The sequence below is a fragment of the Heterodontus francisci genome, unplaced genomic scaffold (assembly GCF_036365525.1).
Source record: "Heterodontus francisci isolate sHetFra1 unplaced genomic scaffold, sHetFra1.hap1 HAP1_SCAFFOLD_140, whole genome shotgun sequence".
Classification (NCBI taxonomy): Eukaryota; Metazoa; Chordata; class Chondrichthyes; order Heterodontiformes; family Heterodontidae; genus Heterodontus; species Heterodontus francisci.
This window is the reverse complement of record NW_027141745.1, coordinates 702,630-719,228: the sequence shown is the minus strand read 5'-3', so window position 1 is coordinate 719,228 and position 16,599 is coordinate 702,630.

Here is a 16,599-nt window from a genome sequence, read left to right as displayed (position 1 = left end):
AGTTCGCTTCTGATTCAATCGGTATTCACCACACTCTTAGGCAGTTCATTTCATATCCTCAACACGTGCTGTGGAAACATACGTTTTCCCTTATGTCGCCATTGATTCCATGTATGTGTCCTTTGGTTTTCGCTACGTCTGCCAATGAGAGCAGTTTCTCTGTGCCCATTCTGTTTAATCCGTCCGTGGTTTTTAACCACTCGATCAACCTTTCTCTCAATTTGATTCTCTAATCTGTCGGCATAAAACAACTGTCACACTTGGAAATTTTCTCTTGATCATTTTCTACACCCACTCTAAAGCCGACACATTGTTCCACAAGGTTGGTACCGAGAACTGGGCACAATGTCAGGATTTTCAATATCGTTCTATCCCTCACAAGCTCTTAGCAAGTGTGGTTCCCTTTTCCACCTCTTTATCCAATACATTGATGATTCGATTTGTGTCAAAACCTTCTTTCACATTGAGCTCGAAAATTTAATCACAATTGCATTGAAATATCTGTCCCTCCCTCGCCTGAAAACGGTCCATCTGTGACCCTTCACTTCTCTTTCACTAATTCCCTCTCCATTTAAATGGACAGGCTCTGCATCAGCATTAACTGTGATCCACCAACTCCCACAGATATATCCTCCAACTCTGCTTTGTGTAAGTAATAACTTCCATTCTTTCAGTATCCTCATCGCCTTCTGTTTGTCCCAACGCTGCCATCTTCCATACCAGAGCTGTTGCAGTCTCTTCATTTCACGTTAACCGTGCATTCCTCACATGAGTTTTGCAGAGTCCTCAGCGATATCTGTTCCATCACCCGAGTGACTGTCCTCACCTCCTTCCTGGCTATTAATTCACTTATTCTCAATTTCCAGTCCAATGCCTCCACCTTCAATACATCATCCTCCTCCATTTCCACCATGTCCAACTAAAATCGCGAACAAAATATCTTTGTTCATTCTTCCATCACACCCAAGATCTAGTCTCCTTGCCTGCGGCTTCTTTCTATTCAATTGCAAGAGATGCACCTATGATGATAAGGTCTTTAGAAATAAAAGCGGGAGTAGGCCATTCAGCCCATAGATCATGTTCTGCCATTCAATACCATCATGGCTGATCTGAACATGGCTGAAATTTCAATTTCCTGCCAGACAACAATAAGTCTTCACTCCCTCGCAAATGAAAAGTTAGTCTCAACCAACCTTGAAGAAATTCAATGACGCAGACTCCACTGCCTTCTGGGTAAGAGAATTCTAAATGTGATGGAACTTTCAAGAGAAGAAATTCCTCCTCATTACCATTTTAATTGGGAGACCACTTATTCATAAACGGTGGGGAATGTGCACAGAGATCTATGGCTGTGGTTGATCACTGAGCTGGCCGGGAAGTGGACCACGAAATTAATGTTAGGAATTGACAAAGTTCTTCAAATTGATTCACTGGAACCACTGCAAAAATGTGGAATTTGGCAAGAAGGCAGAGTTCAAGGGTATGCGTCCTTGACCAGATTAGGATCTGGGCTGTGGCATTCGGTATGCCTGCAGGTTGCGGTGGAGGGAAATGGGTTAATTGGTAAGGAGAGCAGTATGGAGATTGAGAGTCGAGGTGAGGAAGGCTGGATTATGGTTGTGGAAGCAAAGTGCGAGAGCAGCCAATATTTCAGAGGTGATCAATAGCAGGTTTCTGATGGCTTGGATACAAGGGGAGGATGCTGATTTCCGGGCTGGCTGGGGCACCAATGAGGGCTTAGCCTGAGGTCGCAAGTTGAAGGATCTTCCTTCTTGTAACTTGGACGAGGGCATTTCTGGCGAGGCTGGGATTTGTGATCCATCTTTTGTTTGCCTTGAGAACGTGATGGAGAGCCACCTTCTTGAAACCCGAGGCACCATCTGCTTTTGGCACACCGGCAGTGCAATTAGAAAGAAAGTTCTCGTATTTTTACCCAGCAATAATGAAGAAATGGTGACGTCGTTCCAACTCAGGATGTGTATGGCTTGAGGGAACTTGCAGGTGTCCATGTTTCCATGCGTCCGCCCCCCTTATCCTTTAAGGTGTTAGAGGTTGCGTGCTCGAAAGGAGCTGTCGAAGTAAATTTAGTCACTTCCTGCGTTGTGAAATGGTGTATGGTGCACACCCACACTTTTTGGGATTTTCTTCTCCCTGCTGCTTTCACATGCGTTCAAGTCCTCTGAAGAAGGAATTCTCCTCCACACAAGATCACGGGGCAGGTGGTTCAACCTTGCCCGTCTCAGGGCGAAGTCCAAAGTATGGAAAGTCCTCATCAGGGAACTCCTCTTTGCTGCTGATGCTGCTTTAACATCTCACACTGAAGAGTGCCTGCAGAGTCTCATCGACAGGTTTGCGGCTGCCTGCAACGAATCTGCCCTAACCATCAGCCTCAAGAAAACGAACATCATGGGGCAGGACGTCAGAAATGCTCCATCCATCAATATTGGCGACCACGCTCTGTAAGTGGTTCAAGAGTTCACCTACCTAGGCTCAACTATCACCAGTAACCTGTCTCGAGATGCAGAAATCAACAAGTGCATGGGAAAGGCTTCCACTGCTCTGTCTAGACTGGCCAAGAGAGTGTGGAAAAATGGCGCACTGACACGGAACACAAAAGTCCCAGTCTATCAGGCCTGTGTCCTCAGTACCTTGCTCTATGGCAGCGAGGCCTGGACAACGTATGTCAGCCAAGAGCGACGTCTCAATTCATTCCATCTTCGCTGCCTCTGGAGAATACTTGGCATCAGGTGGCAGGACCGTGTCTCCAACACAAAAGTCCTCGAGGCGGCAAACATCCCCAGCTTATACACACTACAGAGTCAGCGGCGCTTGAGATGGCTTGGCCATGTGAGCCGCATGGAAGATGGCAGGATCCCCAAAGACACATTGTACAGCGAGCTCGCCACTGGTAACAGACCCACCGGCCGTCCATGTCTCCACTTTAAATACGTCTGCAAACGCGACATGAAATCCTGTGACATTGATCACAAGTCGTCAGAGTCAGTTGCCAGCGATCGCCAGAGCTGGCAGGCAGCCATAAAGGCGGGGCTAAAGTGTGGCGAGTCGAAGAGACTTAGTAGTTGGCAGGAAAAACGACAGAGGCACAAGGGGAGAGCCAACTGTGTAACAGCCGCGCCAAACAAATTTTTCTGCAACACCTGTGCAATTGCATGTCACTCTAGAATTGGCCTTGATAGCCACTCCAGGCGCTGCTCCATACACCACTGACCACGTCCAGGCGCTTACACATTGTCTCTCGAGATACAGAGGCCAAAGATAACACACAGCAGCCACTGTGTGCAGTGGTGACAGGAGTTCAGTGCTAACGTGGTGCATCAGGTGCACATCAAGTGCGTTCACTTACCTGGATCTTACTGAGGCGCTTGAGTTTTGTTGGAGGCGGCACAGATCCAGGAAAATGGAGAGCATTCAATTATTTCTGACTTATGCCTTTGTAGATTGCGAACGTAAGAGGCAGTGGATGAGTTATTTGTTGCATAAATTCCAGCGTCTGATCTTTTCTTGGAGCAACAATATTTATCTGGCTGGCCCAGTTAAATTTCTGATCAAAGGGAATGCCCAAGATGTTGATAATGTGGTAACTGGAAAGTCACCAAGATGATGAATATCAAGGGGAGGTCGTTAGTTTCTCACTTGCTGCACTTGGCAATTTCCTGGCAAATGTGTGATGTGATTTTCAATGTCCTTTTATGAGCACCAGCCTGATGCAAACAATGCAAAAACTATGGTGTGTTTAGTTGGCAGTGAACGAAGACAGGTGCAGCTTGTTTGTCATTCATCCAAATTTCGTCAATGCTGGCTTCAATGTTCGACCGAATAATTGAAAGTGGAAAATTACAGGGTAGATGAAGGAAGTATAAACTGTCGTTGATCTATTTGTTGAAACAAGCTACGAGCTTCATGGTTGGCTGTGATAATTTCGAAAAGATACATTATAATGAACAGGAAAACAAGGACAATACGCAGGGTTGTATCAAATATGGACAAGAGGAGGGGTCATTGGATCTGGTCCAGGTACGTTTATTCCCCGTCAATACTAAGTTACATGTTGTAAAAGGGAGGACGCAATAGGGAGAGTTCTGCTGCTGTCCGTCGAACCATGGGGCTTGGAAACCTTGCTCTGGGGAATTAGATGAACCATCTCTACCCACTATTTGGCAGTACGTCATAGTATCGGGGGAATTGCGGTGGTGCATGTCGGGGCAATGGGAGGGCTATCATTACCTTCTTCTTGATGGATCTCTCGTTTGAGGGTCCAGTTGGTAGGTGATTGAGAAAGCTGTTAACAACTCAGCTCTGGCACAGAGTTCTGGAAGTGACTGACAACAGATTGAAGGAGTTCCACGGAAAGTAAGTAATACAATTCCTGCCCCAGTAATTCATTGCATTTTCTGGGTTACTTAAAAACAGTAACAAGAAACCTCGAACCCCGACTCTGCCAGTTGGCTGTCAAGGCAAAGCTACCACAGATTTCACATTCATGACAAACAGAAATCAAACACTCGGACTCTCTGGTGAATCAGATTCAACACTTTGTAAATACAAACATTTTTCTGTTTCAATAACTTCGTTACCATTCTCGGGAAGATCAATTTCTCCCCAACATCCGAATTTTACATTTTGCTCCGAAATAGTTATGTGATTTTATGTTTGATTTCGCACAATATCAGGATGGATCAATTCTACACTTACAAACTTGACATTCAACAAACCCCCAAAAAGACTTCAAGGCAAATCTGTCAGCAAAAACATGTCTACTTCCTTCTGCCTCTCCCTTACATGAGTTGCAGTTATTGCAGATGTTTTACTTTGCGGTGAGTAGTTTCCTCATTGGATTGAATTGCCCAGAGAGAAGGACTCATAGCCTCATAGAATATTTCGTTCACCTGTCCTGCACGGCCTGAAGTCAGGCAAATCCCTCGCCCTGACAGAGATCAACAAAGGAGCATGAAACATCCCAATTACACGATCTGATCCTGGGAAGGCACAAAATGTAGGTCCATTATTTACCACATTTGGCAAACATGCATCTGTCGAAGGACAAAGCAGGAACCAGTCTTACTTCCACATAGGTTTATTCACAATACTCCATACAGCATAAGTGTAGACTGCATTTCCCTTCTCCGGACCAGCACCTCCGTCCCCCTCCCCAGGTGGAAACTGGTTATTCCATATGTATCCTGATCTTTCCACAATTAGTATCAGCTGCTCTTAATCACAATTAAAGCATGCAGCTCTACATACTCAATTGACAAATCATTTGCAACATTGGCTCATTAGCAGCATTTTATTATCAGTCCATCAGTGTGTCCATCGTACATTATTGTTTTTTTTGTGATTCTTCTTCGAATAGACAACCTGCATGTGAGCATTTTAGCTCGACTTTGAAGACCAGAACTGCTCTTCACATGTCCTGCATTGCACGAATGCACACCCTCTGGACTGTTCATTCAACACTCACCACGAAATCTAACAGTATGCCACTCAATCACACAGCGACATACACAAACACACGGAAGCAAAGTACAGTTGAAAAGAATAGTGCACTTTTAAAGTTTATAAACAAAATAATAGTTCATAATTCACATGGCTCGTTTACGAAAAGACACAATGCAGACCTTTTGAAAAAGACGGCTTCACTCCTGAAGTGTAGTTAAACAGCCGGAGTCACGTGCTGAAGTGGCTTTCATGATTCTCTTGAAGGGATAGAATTTCTGCAGGCCACAAACTTGGTTGCTTGTGGTCTCGTTACCACGAGGTCACTTTGCAGTATTGGTGGGTTCGAAATGGAACAGGCTTGGAGTCCTCACCATGTTGCAGTCTGCAATTATTTAGGCATAGATTTTGCTTCCCTTTCTGCTGCTGCTGTTGCATCTTTCTTCAGACAGCACTTAAATTATAAAAAATAAACCAACATGGCTACCGTACCATGTGAATTATCACATTACCCTTTCCCAAATATGGAGTTGGAAATAGGGTGATTATTCATCAACTGACTTATTACTTGATTACACTCTTTGTTTCAGTAAGCCCCATTCAGTTCAGGATTGCCTCTTGGATTCTTAGTGAAGTGCCCTGTGATACAGAGAATTAGATTACATAGTTTGTACAGCATTTGAAATGTTCGGAAAGAACTATAAATGTTGTGTAATATATTAACTGGGGGTGGAACCAATATTGCTTCAATTGCACTAATTATTAATAGAGTTATCAATTACACTCACCAAAAATGATGCTACTGATCTCAGGGGGATTTGCTGTATGAGCTGTTTTATTGAATCACCGACAATCTTCAAAACTAGGCCTTTTTAGATTAAATCATGCTTTGTATTTCATACAAATATATACACGGTGCCATATAATAATTAGTATTTCTCAATCTATTTCTAAATTATTCACACATTACCTGGAGTATTTAATATCCGGACGTGTTTCTGAAACTCTTTCCAAATGTCTCATACTTTTTATATCGTGCAATACAGTGTTTAATGAAAGATCTGGAGATATTTCCCAATCTCAGGGGAAAGGCTGGGAAAGTGGATTTGGGTCAGTAGATCAGCCCTGATCTTATTGAACGGCGAAGTAGGCTGGGTTGGTTGTATGGCCTAATCCTACTCCTGTTAAATTCTTTAATGTCCTTCCATTTGTTCCATACCCTGGTCACCTGTGGAACAAATTCTGAATTCGTTTTCATATTTAAATTCACCAGACAGTGCCCAGAAGAACTTGTACTGTAAATGTTCGATGCGTGTTTGGTTATTTCTGCAGTGTTGCAGAGATAGATTGCTAAAAGTTTTAGTTTAGTTTAGAGATACAGCACTGAAACAGGCCCTTCGGCCCACCGAGTCTGTGCCGGCCATCAACCACCCATTTATACTAATCCTACACTAATCCCATATTTCTACCACATCCCCACCTGTCCCTATATTTCCCGACCACCTACCTATACTAGAGGCAATTTATAATGGCCAATTTACCTACCAACCTGCAAGTCTTTTGGCTTGTGGGAGGAAACCGGAGCACCCGGAGAAAAGCCACGCAGACACAGGGAGAACTTGCAAACTCCACACAGGCAATACTGATTCACTGAAGTTACTGATAATGCTGTTGACGCTCAGAATCCGTATTGTTTGAAGTGATTTCCTTTTGTCCGGCGCTTTGCTTGTGGTTTTAAGCTGCAATAACTGTATTTTATTAATTAATTTGCTTCTGAAATCCACAAGAGCTCACTTAATTGCGAATGTTGTTCAAATTGGACCTAAAATAGTTTGATATAATATAATTATATACATTCTTGACCCACCTAATCATCTGCCATGAGAAGCAAGTACTTTTGAAATCTCTGTATTAACTATATATGGTAAGCCCGAAACCAACGCTGTCCGTGGCTTTGTCATTCATTCAAGAGTTTAAATTTTGGGCTTTGAATATCCCACGTTTGTCCCGTTTCAGTTCACCTCCGTTGGGTTTGTTAGTTATTATTAATATTTCTCTATTAGTGTTTGTGGTAATACGGTACAATCGCAAGTTAACATAAGTATAAAATGTTAAAATAACTTCACAGTTTGGCACCAATACCATTAGTCTAAACGTCAGGAAGGTAACAGTGCGACCACTGAAATTTGAGGCATTGGGATCCGGGAGTCGCCACAGACAGTGAGAGCAGGGGAAACGGATAAGCGGGACGGTCCATGCCAAGATAACAGCAGCAGCAGAACTGTCGATCAGCTGAAGTTTAACTAGAGTAGGGGGCCGACTAGAAAAGTGTGAGAACAGTATGCATGTTCTCTGTATATATAGGAGATTTGGCTAACATTACACAAAGAAATGCATTCAAACTTCTTCAAGAACAACAATGAGAGCAGTTAGAAATTGTCAGGAAGCATAAGAGAGTGAAAGGAAGGATCAGCAGATATGAGGAGTATGGAAAAATAGTATGATTGAGAAAGGGGAATGACTGAACATTTATCTGAGACAGTAAGAGATAAACTTGACGAATAGGCAGGTATGGGAGTCTCGGTTGCAGATTGTTTTGATTCATTTTCGGGATATCAGTTCGCGGACACGTCAGAATTTTCTAAACAACACTATTTAGTCAGAAAGGATGGCGGGGTGTTTTCTTGAACCACTGTCGTCATTTTGGCGATATTTTTCTGCACCCATTAATTGTTCACCCCTAGTTTCCCTCAGAAGGTGTGCATCACCTTATTCCTTGAACCAGTGGATTATCTGGAAAAACAATCTGGCGTGACATGGGTGGTTGCAGACTGAATGGTAAATGCAGGAAATGTTCAATAAATGACTGAGTGGATTGAAGAAGATTCACGGACCCTAGAGAAGCACTGAGGCTGGTCATTGTAAAAGGGGAATTTGCAGGAGTTGACTATTATCTGGAAAAGTTGGTCGGCATGCTGAGGCCCCGTGACTGGGAAGAAGTCGCACAGTACTTACATTGCATAACTAGGAACAGAAAGAGACCAGTGAGATTATAGTTGGGAAACTGGAACATATTCAAGATTACTCGGTAAACACAGCTGAGGACAGGAATCGTTATCCCATTGTCTACAGTATATCACCAGCGTATACAAAGAGACAGCGGTACATGGGAGAAATATTATCACCAGGGAGATGGGGAGCAGGTCAACACATCGTCTAATGCATATTATGTTGTTAAGAGAAAAACACCTGGAAACCTGTGAGACACATTATCCTCAGGGGGATGGGAGCAGTCAAAACACTGAATGCATTTTTGAAAATTAGAAACGCTTAGCCAGCAAACGGGAGGACCACTGATCGAAAATCATTTACAGTTAAAAGAATAGGGCAGGCGGGCTAGGGCAGGTTACAAGAGAATCAGAAGAGCAGGAGCATGATAGGAAAAAGTCAGCACGCAGTTGGAAGACTGCCAGAGCGTTCATCTTGTTTTGTTTTGTTTGAGAAGCTATATAATTCATTGAACGACCGAATAGCCCAATTACAGAAACTTTGAAAGTTACAGGTCGAAGACTTTTCAGTAAACTGAAAGGCATTGAAATTTACCACAGGATCAAAACATCTTTAATTTGCTTTGCCATCCCATTAGGAAATTTATATGAGACTGCTGAATTCAATGAGAGTGCCATCACCAGCGGGTTTAAAAGGGGCTCCATCAGTAGCGTCTTCTCAGGGCAACAACACACTGGTCATCAATGGTCAGAGCGCCATCAGCTCAAATTTACAGGGTGATGGGGAAAGAGAATGGGACGAATTAGACAGCTCTTGCAAAGAACCAGCATAGGCACTATGGGCCGAATGGCGTTCCTCTGTGCTGTTCCATTGCAAGATTCTATAAGGGAGAGGATTATCACCACCACCTTTTCAGAGCACCTTCACACTGGTAATACATAGGGCCCACCCACCGTCACCACAAGGAGAGAGTGTATCCGGGCGTCAGTGTGTGTATATGTGAAAACAATTCTGGATACATTTTGGCCGAATACCAACATTAATTTATTGCAGAAATTGTATTTTCGATTTAAGGAATGAAGAACAGATGAGAACACAGATCCCGATATAATTTCTTCTGCAGGGTGACGGGAATAATGACCCTGCACTTAGTAGTATTTGTGCCATTTCTTTCTCACAGTTTCATTCATTTCTTGCTGCAATGAACTCTAATTGTTAACTTCTTATTTCAGGCAGACCTGGGAACAGTCAGGCTGACCCGTTAGATAATCGCCCTTTATTTTCACGTTATCTGCTATCTTTCTGTTCGAATCCACCCCATTAAATAAAAAGCTTGGGCGACAATCTCAGTATGTTTTTGATCACGGATTAACCCGCTGCCCGATTGTAAGTCAGGAAAGGAGTGCGTCCCTCATAGTGTTACTAAAGATCTTTAACTCTAGCTGGGAGATAATTGCAACCTTCATGCGGAGGGACCTTAACTGAGGGTCTTCAAAAGCAGAGTATGAAGGATCAGCTCAAATGACACCAGCCCAAAAGGTGCTCACATTTTAGACATCACCAATCAGCGCTGGAATCCAGATCACATGACAATCCAGCCCTGTCTTTATTGGCTGTGGTGGGTGAGGGTGCAATTTCTTTTGCTCTTTCCTGGTTCTGGGATCTCACTGTGCTGGCCCAATCAGAACTGAGCACGTAAACATGTGATGATTACAGTCAAATAATAAAAGCAAAATACTGCGGATGCTGGAAATCTGAAATAAAAGCAAAAAATGCTGAAACCACTCAGCGGGTCTGTCGGCTTCTGTGGAAAGAGAAGCAAAGTTTACGTTTCGGGTCAATGACCCATCTTCGGAACTCACAAATGTTAGAAATGTCACTAGTTATCAGCAAGTGAGGTACGGGTGGGGCAAGAGATAACAAAGGAGAAGGTGTAGATTGGACAGGCCACATAGCTGATCAAAAGTTCATGGAGCAAAGGCAAACAATATGTTAATGGTCTGTTGAAAGACAAAGCATTAGTACAGATAAGGTGTTAACGTATTAAAAATTGAACAGCAGCAAGTGGAAACATGAAAAAAAAAAACTGCGGGTAAGCAAACTGAAGAAACTAAGATGAAATGAAATAATTGCCAAAAAAAAAAGATTGTAAAAAATGTAAAAAAGATAAAAAGAAGAAATAACTGAAAATGAAAGTAAAATGGGGGGTTGTCATGCTCTGAAATGATTGAACTCAGTGTTCAGTCCAGCAGGCCGTAGTGTGCCTAATCGGTAGATGAGATGCTGTTCCTCGAGCTTGTGTTGATGTTCACTGGAATACTGCAGCAATCCCAGGACAGAGATGTGAGCATGAGAGATGGGGGGATTGTTGAAATGGAAAGCAACTGAAAGCTCAGGGTTCTGCTCGTGGACTGAGCAGAGCTGTTCTGCAAAGCGGTCACCCACTCTGCGCTTGGTCTTCCCAATGCAGAGGAGACCACATTGTGAGCAGCGAATACAGTAAACTACATTGAAAGAATTACAAGTAAATCGCTGCTTCACCTGAAAGGAGTGTTTGGGGCCTGGGATAGCGAGGAGAGAGGAGGTCAATGGGCAGATATTACACCTCCTGCGATTGCAGGGGAAGGTGCCATGGGACGGGGAAGAGGTTGTGGGGGTAATGGAAGAGTGGACCAGGGTGTCGTGGAGAGAACGATCCCTTCGGAATGCTGATATGGGAAGGGAGGAGAAGAGGCATTTGGTAGTGGCATCACGCTGGACGTGGTGGAAATGGCGGAGGATGATCCTTTGGATATGGAGGCTGATGGGGTGGAAAGTGAGGGCAAGGGGAACCCTGTCACGGTTCTGGGAGGGAGGGGAAGGTTTGAGGGCAGAGGTAGGGGAAATGGGCCGGACACAGTTGAGGGCCCTGTCAACAACAGTGGGGGGGAATCCTCGGTTGAGGAAAAAGGAGGTCATATCAGAAGCACCGTCATGGAAGGTAGCATCATCAGAGCAGATGCGTCAGAGATGGAGAAATTGGGAGAATGGAATGGAGTCCTTTCATGAGGTAGGGTGTGAGGAAGTGTAGTCGAGGTAGCTGTGGGAGTCGGTGGACTTAAAATGGAGATTAGTAGACAATCTATCCCCAGAGATGGAGACAGAAAAGTCGAGGAAGGGAAGGGAAGTGTCAGTGATGGACCATGTAAAGGTGAGAGAAGGGTGGAAATTGGAAGTAAAGTTGATAAAGATTTCCAGTTTGGGGTGGGAGCAGGAAACGGCACCGATAGAGTTATCAATGTACTGGAAACATAGTTGGGGGAGGGGCCCTGAGTTGGACTGGAACAAAGAATACTCGACATATCCCACAAAATATCCCTTCTCTCCGTAACGCTGCACTTTCGTCCTTTTCATATAACTGTCTAATTCCGTTTGGAATACTTCAATTGAACCCACCTCCATCAAATTCTCAGGCAACGCATTGTGGACCTTAATCACTCGCTGTGCGAAAAAGTTTTTCCTCAAGCCATGTTTGCTTCTTTTACCCATTACTTTAAATCTGTGCTCTCTCGTTCTCGATCCTTTCACAGGGGTGAGGAGGTTGCGGGGGCGCATTGTCTCTCTATTTACTCTGTCCAGGCCCCTCATGATTTTGAACACCTGAATCAAATCACCTCTCAGCCTTCTCATCTCCAAGGAAAACAGTCCTAACTTCTCCAATCGATCTTCATAACTGAAATTCCTCATCCCGAGAACCATTCTCCTGAATCTTTTCTGTACTCTGACCAATGCCCTCCTGTCTTTCCTCAAGTGAAGCACACAGAACTGGACGCAATACTCCAGCGGAGGCCGAATTCATGTCTTATACAGGTTCAACATAACTTCCTTGCTCTTTCCCCCTATTAAGAAAGTCCAGGACACAGCTCTCTCAACCTGTCCTACCACCCTCAATGACTTATGCACATGTATACCCAGGCACCACCTCTCATGCACTCCCTTTAGAATTGAGCCCTTTTTTATATTTTATCTGCATGTTCTTCCTACCAAACTGAATCACTTCACATTTCTCAGCATTGAACTTCATCAAATTGTCTATGTCCTTTTGAAGATCGACACTATCCTCCTCACATTTCACAATGCTTCCAAGTTTTGCATCATCTGCAAACTTTGAAATTATGTCCTGTGCACCAAGGTCTAGGTCATTAATATATATCAGGGAAAGCAAGTGTCCGAAGACTAACGCCTGGCGAACTCGACTACAAACCTTCATCCAGCCTGAAAAACATCCATTAACCACTACTCTGTGTTTCCTATCACAACACCAATTCTTTGTTCTCCAAAGTGCCTGATACAACAAATCCAATTATTTTTGTGTACGCCCATTTAAATACTGGTTTCCCGCATACCAGGCGGTCTGCACATCTTGCGTTCAATTGCCCATAGACACTTCCTGTTCCTGTCCAACATTTTGCAGAGATATCCTGTTTTCTGCCCTCTTTGGTCTGGTTCAACAGTAATATATTGATATAATTTGTAGTTTAGTTCATTGATCTTTTACAGACAACAGCAATGTTTAATGTCCCTCACAAGTTACGGTTACACATTCAACATAAGTACTTCCCTAATCGCACCAGGCTGCCTGGACAGAGAGGAATGCAGATACTCTGTTCGGATATGTGGTTTACGTTTCTAAAATTCCTCAAATATCTTCATTGTCAAAGACAGAGTCCTACCCTTTCAAAAGTACGTGATTCTGTTATACAAATAATATTACGTTGATTTACGATAATTTTATAATCAACACAACCCTAGAACATAATTCTGCACGAATATACTGCATATTGGAAGGCTGATGTTTAAGTGTAGCACTTGTGGATGTTACATTCCCTAGTATGAAGCGGAAGTAATACATACAGAGTTTGAAACTTTAAACCAGAAAGGCACAGCGATATCTGGCGAACTATCTGGTAATGTAAACCTGAATGGATGAATCGCATAAAGCATCATCGGGTCCTGGGTTTCATTGTAAAAATTGCTCATTAATCAAAGGTCATCCACGAAGGAAAAGAGCACGCACAGCATATCTTCTCCATCACAAATCTTCCTCCTGAACGACTCCCCTGCCTCGTCCACCCTCAACTCCAAAAATAAGTGAAGGGATCTCATGGGGTTTTTTGATACAAAGTTTAAAAACATCCTTTCAGTAGCCTCTGCTGCTTCCCTTTCTTCCCCAACCCACCAGGTCTAACTTCCTATAAGTATCCTCCCATGCCATCTCCCTGAATTCGCATTGCTTCTGTCTCTCCTCGAGTCCTTCACACACTCTCTGCAATTATGCTCTCAATGAAATCCACTTATTGCTGTCTGCACCCTATTTCTATGAAACTACTGAACACATACATTCCCTTCCTGGTCCCCATGTTAGCTGACAATATTAACGATTCTCTCCCTCGCTTCATGTTCTACCCCCTTTCCTTCAAATCAGCTGTATTCGCACCTCTCCTTGCAAATTACTGCCCCAGCTCCAACTGTTATCACCTCACTAAAGTCCTTGAATGTGTTCTCCCCTCCAAATCCATGATCATATTTTATGTAGCTGCATGTTTCAATCCCTCAAATCAGATTTTGAGGCATACCACAGTACCGAAGCAACGCTTATCAAAGTCATAAATGGCATCCTAAATGATTGTGACAAATGTAAACGATTTCTCTTCCCCCTTCTTGACTTGCCTGCAGCCTTTGATATGGTTGGTCATGAAATTCTGCTCAAACTGTTCTCCATTAACACTCGCCTGGGGCATGGGGTGGCGGGACTGCACTCAGCTGGTTCTATTCTTATCTATGCAGTAGTCAGAAAGTGACCTGCAATGGCTTCTCTTCCCGCTCCTGTAAAGTCAACAAAGGATTTAACTTTCGACACCTCATTTCTCATTTACATGCTACCTTTCTGTGATGGCCACAAAGACGGCCTTAGTTTCCACATGTTTCTCATGGTACCCAACTATACCTCAAATCCAACTCTGTTGCTTCCACCACTGCGTGGAACCTGTCAGAAATGCTGTCTGACATTCAGTACTGCACTAGCAGAAAATTCCTACACCTCAGTATTGAAAAGATGGAAGTCATTGTCTTCAGTCCCCATCATAACTGTTCCCTTGCCACAAACGCTATTTCTCCCCATGCCAACTGTCGTGACTGAACTAGACTGCTTGTAACCTTGGTATTAGATTTAACTCCTCGCACATATTCATACCATCACTAACACTGTCGATTTTTACCTCCATAAATTCACCCGATTTTGCCCTTATCTAGTCTTACCCATTGCTTTGTTCTCTCTAGACTCGATGATTCTAATGCATTCCTGGCTGGCTACCCTAGTTACAACCTCTACAAACTCTGCTGCCTTGACCAAGTGCCACTCAGCCATCTGCCCTGTGCTCACTGACCTACATTGCCCATCAATGTGCGATTTAAAAAAAATCAACCTTCTTTTCAAATCCGTTCATGCCCTCAAGGTTCTAAATTTGCAATCGGTTCCAATCTGACATCTGCCACTTCTGGCTTCTTGAGCATTCCTGATTTTAATTGCGCACCATTGGTGGGCGTGGCTTCAGCTGCGAAGGTCACATGCTCTAGAGTTACTTACTTAATTCTCTATACCTCTCAATCTCTCGTTCCTGCTGTCAGACGCTCCATAAAACCGAAATATTTGACTTAGCTTCTGGTCATCTGACTTCCTATATTCTTCGGTGCTCCATGTCAAACCTTCTTCGATGTCACTCCTGTGTAGCGCCTTGGGATGTTTTATTACATTAATGGCGCTGGATAAATGCATTTCGCATGTTGTTCAAGATAAAGGAAATAAGAGATGGCAGTAAATGTCGGACCAAGATTATAAATAAGGGTAACATACATGGACAAGGAGCAGATACCATTATCTAACATGAGTATAAATTAACTGTTAATCGTGTGAGTGATTCCCTTTACAACAACGTACACAGCGTTTGAAACATAAAAGGGGGACTGGAGGCCAGAACTTGTCAGAGCCAGATGTAGTAGGATATCTGAAACATTTCTGTACTTTACATTATAGGTAATAGGTAAGTTTAGACAGATATTCTGTTGTATAGTTTCCTTTACCGATCACATGTGCATTTAAAATGTTTTTTTTAAGCTGGTGATCGTACAATGAGTTGGATTGAGTGATGAGGTGAATATATATTGTCAGTATAATCCTCCTACATTGTTGTCCAACAGACCACGTGCAGTTAAGGCTGTCCGACGGTGGGAGCCCATGTACTGGCCGAGTGGAGATTTATTACAATGAGACATGGGGCTCAGTTTGTGATGATTCCTGGGATCTGGTGGAAGCTAACTTGGTTTGCAAGCAGCTGGGTTGTGGAAAAGCATTAGACATGGCATTTCCTGCATCTTGTGAACCAGTCACAGGGCCAGTTTGGTTGGATGAAATGAACTATTTTGGTTACAAATCATTTCTCTGGAAATTTCCCTCAGCATCGTGGGGTAATCCCGACTGTTCTCAGAAAGAAGATGTGAGGATCATGTGTTCAGGTAAGGGTGCTACGAATGTACTCCTTTTCTGTAGTGGTGTAAACGAGGGTGCACACAGAGGTTATGGTATAGAATTGCATAGAATGTGTCATGGAATTGTATCGTTTTGCTCGTACGATTAAAAACAATGTGCACCTTTCAGACTCTGGAAAAATAGAGCACCGTTAAGGGGGAGAACGTTCTGGAATTTCTAAGGCACAGTGTGCCAGAAGCTTCATTTTTGTTACCTAGGCGGCAGCAGGATAGAGAGGTCACATGGTGTAATTTTGCTACTTAACTGTGTGGAAAACTAAAAAAAAACGGATGAAAGCAGACTCACCAGCGAAACGTACTGAAGAGAAAGGAGCTGTTTATTCTCTCTCAGCAAAGTCTACAGAGAGCTCCCAGCCGAATTAATTGCCTAAAGAAGAAATTCCTTCTTTTTTCAAAAAAACGTTTCTTTTGCTGAAGGAACTGTTGTTGCCTACTGCAGCCGAAAAATTAAACGCCTGTAAAGAACAGACCAGTGCATCCAATCCTCATGAAGACTTGGAGTGGCCTTTGACTATTTCCACATTAGAATGCTTCATCCACCAGGAATGT